The following is a 6,000-nucleotide window of genomic DNA, read 5'->3' as shown; positions in this document are numbered from 1 at the left end:
ATTGAAGCATACAGTGCCCTCCTGTGGAAAAAAAATTAAAAAAACATTTAACATTGCACTTTTCTGATGATGGCCACTTAGTACCTGCATTGCAAACCACAACACCCTAAAGGAGAGAGAAAGAGAGAGCAAAAGGGAATGCGTCTGCCACAGAGACAGGGTGGGGGGTGGGGGATGGGTTGGGGGTGGTGGGAGAGATTCTGGGGACATTGGTGGTGGAGAATGGGCATTGGTGGAGGGATGCGTAATCAATCATTGTATGACTGAAACGTAAGCACAAAAGTTTATAAGTCAGTAACTGTACCTCATTGTGATTCATTTAAAAATAAAAACAGGAGCTGGAGCAATAGCACAGCGGGTAGGGCGTTTGCCTTGCACGTGGCCAACCCGGGTTCTATTCCCAGCATCCCATATGGTCTCCTGAGCACCGCCAGGAGTTAATTCCTGAGTGCATGAGCCAGGCGTAACCACTGTGCATTGCCAGGTGTGACCCAAAAAGCAATAAATAAATAAATAAATAAAAATAAATAAAAACATTGCACTTTTAGGTAACTAATTTTTTATTCATGCATGAGGCTCAGCCTGAGCATCCAGAAAGTGACCTGGAGCATGGCAGTGACGGAGTAGTGGAACCAGGTAAGCAGAATTTTATCACCTTGGACTCCAGGCTCAACAGGACATGAAAACAGAGATCTTCTGCCTGCTTTCCCCGATCTCCAGTGCCCCAGGGATCACACCCAGATGACCCACCTTACTGGTGCCAGATAAAGACCTCATTGGCCGACCTCTACTACCTCCACTACCCAGCCACCTCTGTGCTCCAGGACGCTTTCAGCTTTCCGGACCATGCAGCAGCCTCGAGCCGCGTGACACGTCATAAGACACTCAATACCCATTTTTCATAATTACTGGACAATATTTGATGGGTTCAAATATAGTGTGAACCATGGGAACACCTGTAAGGGCAATTAGAGGCCTCCTTAAAAGCCTCCATCCCTCCTCGGAGAGCCCGGCATGCTACCAAAACTATCCCACCCACAAAGCAGAGCCTAGCAAGCTACCCATGACGTATTCAATATGCCAAAAACAGTAACAACAATGGGCCTCATTTTCCTGACACTGAAAGAGCCCCCAATACACCAGCGTTAAGAAGAATGAGCAAGGAGAAGCTGATAAAATCTCAGGGATGAACTAGGGTGCCAAAACAAAAAAGGACTAAAATGACTACCTGTACTTTTAACACATGTACTCTGGCATCGGAAGCATTCATTGAGGATCTATGGTGCAAGCACAGAAGATTAAGTACGACATCGTTGGTCTGACTGACACAAGAAGGCATCAATCACATTATGCCATTTTTGACACTGGAGAAGAACTGTTCCTTGGAACATGCGACAATAGAGGCATCAGTGGTGTTGGTGTCCTTGTCAACATGAACTTGGCCATGAGCTTCAAATTAGGCATTCATTCAAATGCCTAACAACCTGAATCAGATGATTACACTTAAATAGATGTGGCTCACTGTTGGCAGTTTCTATCTTCGTCATCTACGCACCAACATCCAACTATAATGAAGAAGAAACTGAGAAGTTCTACATGGAGCTAGAGAAGTTCTATAAAGAAGACCACACCTTCTACAAGTCATTGTCGGTGATTTTAATGGCAAGATAGGTCCGAGAAGGTTGCCACAAGAACTCCACATCGGGACACATGGCCTAGAATGAAACAAACAGGGTGAGAGACTGTCTGACTTCATCATGTCGACCAAGACCATCCATAGTAACTCACAGTTCCAGAAGGCTGAATCTAAATGTTGGACATGGGAGTCTCCCAGTGGACAAAATTGACCACATCATATTTAATTGACCGTTTTGCCTGACTGGTGTTACTGTTGTCCCAAAATTCCAAATGCGATCAGACCACTGTCTCCTTCATGCACAATTCTACTTCAGAGTGGGGAGAAAGGACTGCAAAGTTTTAGTTTAAGAAGAGAACTTCCAGAATTACCACCAACTGGGAGCTCTTTGTCACTATTGCAGCAATGTGGGAAGATGCCATCGTTGACAACATCAATGAGCAACACGACTGACTGGTTCAGCACCTCCATGACTGCACGAAGAATGCTGAGTGGCAAAGCCACAAACAGATGCCTGTCTTTGGAAACTCTCTAGCTCATTCGCCAATGTGGTTTGGTACATGCCTCAGGCAATCACAAGCTAATGGATGAGCTCACAGAGAAGTGATAAAGGAAGACTTCAAAGAGATAAGAGCAGCAGTGTTGGCCAATGCAGCAGAAGCTCGGAAAAGTATTCGCAGCGCTCACCTATCCTTCGCCAACTACAAGACCAAGATGACTGCCCTCCAATGTCCTGATGGATCTATCACATCTTCCAGAAGGGCAATTGAGAGGATTTATTCACCACTTAAACTCAGATTTCTTCCACAGTCACATCCACCTGCCCACATACCAAATTCCGAAGGATGGATATGTCATTCTCAACGTTCTTACTTCTGAAATCTGACACATCATTTTGTTGCTAAAGACACATACAGCACCTGGTCCAGACAAAGTTAGACCAGAACACCTGAAGAATCTGCCACCAGTACTCATCAATACACTGACTCAGCTCTTCACATGCTACCTGTCCGAATGCAAGGTTCCATCCCAATGGAAAACCAGCAGGACCATTCTGTTGTACAAGAACAGAGACATCCATGACATCAGCAACTATCGCCCAATCCGTCTGTTGTCCATCGTCTACAAGTTGTTTACTCGAGTTATCCTGAATAGAATAGGCAGAACACTAGATGAAGAACAACCATATGAGCAACCCAGGTTCTGAAAAGAATTCAGCATGATCAACTATATCCACATGGTGACCAAGCTCATTGAAGTTTCACGAGAGTTGAAGATGCTGCTCTGTCTAATGAGAAGGCCTTTGATTCTGTTGAGACTAAAGCGGTCATTGAAGCCCTAGCCAAACAGGACACTCAAACTCAGTACATCAGGATCCTCCACGAGCTGTATTACAGATTCACCACCAGGTTCTCACCATCCTACAAAGAAGTGATCATCAACGTAAAGAGATGGGTTCGGCAGGGTGATACCATTTCATCGAGACTCTTCAGTGCCACCCTTGAGAACATCATGAGACGACTGGGATGGGAAGGAATGGGAGTAAAGATACACGGTGACGGTCGACAACTACAACACCACCTCCGCTTCACTGATGACATCATTCTAATAACACCAAACATTAGCCAAGTGGCACAAATGTGGCCAACATGAACCATGAGTGTGGAAAGGTCTGACTACAGCTGAATCTCACCAAGACATTGTTCATGAAAAACGAACTAGTCCCTGACGTTCCATTTGCTCTCAACAGAACAAACATCTTCAAATGCAGGAGTTATGTGTACCTGGGTTGAGAACTCAATATGAGGATCAACTTGGTGCCAGAACTGCGCAGGAGGAAGAGAGAGCATGGAACGCCTTCAAGAGGTCTTAACAAGAAGTTAAGAGGACGAAGAACCTCCGGCCCTGGGCACATCTTTTCGACTCCACCGTTCTACCTGCACTAACATACGCCCCGGAGACCTGGGCCCTATGAAAACAGGATGAATAACAGCTATTCGGGTATCCCAAAGAGGAATCGAAAGAGCTATGCTTGGAATATCACATTTCACTCAAGTTAGAGAAGGAATCCGGAGTTCCAACCTCTATCAACAATCGAGAATCAGGGATGCTGTCTTGTTTGTCAAGGTGTCGAAAATCAGGTGGGCTGGACACATAATGCGATTTAGAGATGACAGCTGACTAGAGCAATTATCGACTGGATTCCATGAGACATCAAAAGACCACATGTCTGCCCACCTACAAGATGGTCAGACTTTTTCGTCAAAACCCTGAACAAAGGGTTTGAGGCTCTTCGTACTCCTGGAGCGAGCAGATGCCATTGGTCTACACTAGCACATGACATGGATAAATGGAGATGTTACTGGTGCCCACTCGAGCAAATCGAAGATCAATGGGATGACAAGTGATACAAGTGATACAAGCGATTTTTTAATGGGGGGAAGGACGTTTGAAACAACCAGCAGTGCTCAAGGGCTATTTCTAACTTTGCTCAGGAGTGAGCCCTGAGCACAGAGTTTGTGTTGGGAATTTGAACTGGGTTCATAGCAAATCCCTAACCTCCCATACTGTCTCTCTGACCTCCCCTCAAAAAAGATTTTTTTAAGAAAACAAACTTCTGTAGGCAATCTGTTGCTGATGAGGATTTTCAGAATTATCCAAGAAGTCAACTACACTTGCCCACCAGGAATAGCTTGCTGCTAATTCTCCAAGGACCACAATTGTTAAAATTCTTATATCAAATACTGCATAATCAAGGATTATGTGAAAGAACAAATGATTAAGAATTAAATTTGTCATACAAAATTTAAACTTAAAGCCAATAAAATTCAGGGTCAGAGAGATAGTATGGTGGGCAAGACACTTGCCTTGCATGTGGCTAACCCTGGTTTGACCCCCAGCACCACATAAGGTTCCCCAAACACCCACAAGAATGATCCCTGAACTCAGAACCAAGTGCAAACCCTGAGCACTCCCAGGTGTGGCTCCCAATATACCCTAAAATTTTTAATAAAATTAGAAAGTAAATCTTAGTGTAATAAAAGTAAATATAACATCTAGTTCATTGAAAATCCATCTTCCTACACCCACTAAATAAGGATGTCTTTTTTAAGTCAAAATATTTAGGGGCTAGAAAGATAGTAAAGCAGGTATAGCACCAATCTTGCATGAAGCTGATCTGAGTTCAATTCTCAGCACCCCATAGGGTCCCTAAGCCTGCCGGGAGTGATCCCTGAGTGCAGAGCCAGGAGTCAGCCACTCAGTGGAACCCAAAAACAAAACAAAACAAAAAACAAACAAAACAAAATTTTTATGGATATCCTATCCCTTCTGATTACGCCTATCAAAGAAGTATTCCTCATCTTTACTCTCTTCTTTGTACATCAATCTTGGAATCTATTAAACAGAGTTAATAATGTTGAACTCGTAAGAAGTTTGTTAATATTAATGAAGTTATTGTTTAAAAAAATTAGATGCCCATTAATAGTCACTTCCTATTTCCCTTTCCCTTCACCCTGGATAACCACTCACCTACTTCCTGTCTACATATATTTGCCTATTCTGGACGTTACATATGAGGAATCATACATTATCTGCTCTTACACAACTGGTTTCTTTCATTTAGAACTGTTTTCAAAGTTTAATTAGCAAACCTTTTAGAGCAGTCTCTGGCACATGGTAAGTATGCTGTGAGAACTGTTTCCAATTATTTTTTTCCCTGGATTTATGCTTTCCTAAGGACAAAGTCCCAACATTTTTCATACTCTGGAGACTCAAGTAATTGTTCTGTTTTAATCGTTCAATCTGGACATGCCCTCCAGTCAGACACTACCAGAAACACACCTGCAGTTGAGCAACTTCGATGGTTTTCTTCTATGCAATGAGAGTGAATGCACATCCTGGAGAATTGTATGGCATCTCAGCAGGAGAGTGTTAGAAAACGTAGGATGAGCTTGCCTTAGTGAATTGGGAAAAGGTGGAGTGAATTAAGTCAAAAGAAGAACAAACGAGGAATGATCTCACTCAACTATAGTATTTAGAGAGAAACAACAAAGGTATGGACAGTATCTAATGAAGGCAAACACTTGACTTTTGAATGCAGAACTAAGATTACCAGGCAGAGGGAAGTGGGAAGAGAGAGCAGATGAGGGGGTAACAGAGACAGTGGTGAAAGGTCTTGAGCACTTAAGTGGTAGTGAAGATTCAGCCACTTAGTAGATCAAAACCATAAAATTTGGTCAATGCTATTTTACCCAAGAGACAAGAATTTAAAAAATTAAAATCTGAAAAAAAAAAGAAAAGAATGCATGATTTTACTAGATTGGATGCTACCAGGAAACCAAAGCAATTTTTATTAGGATCTC

This window comes from Sorex araneus, chromosome X (genome assembly GCF_027595985.1).
Source record: "Sorex araneus isolate mSorAra2 chromosome X, mSorAra2.pri, whole genome shotgun sequence".
NCBI lineage: Eukaryota > Metazoa > Chordata > Mammalia > Eulipotyphla > Soricidae > Sorex > Sorex araneus.
The sequence above is the reverse complement of the archived record's forward strand: the minus strand, read 5'-3'. Positions refer to the sequence as shown.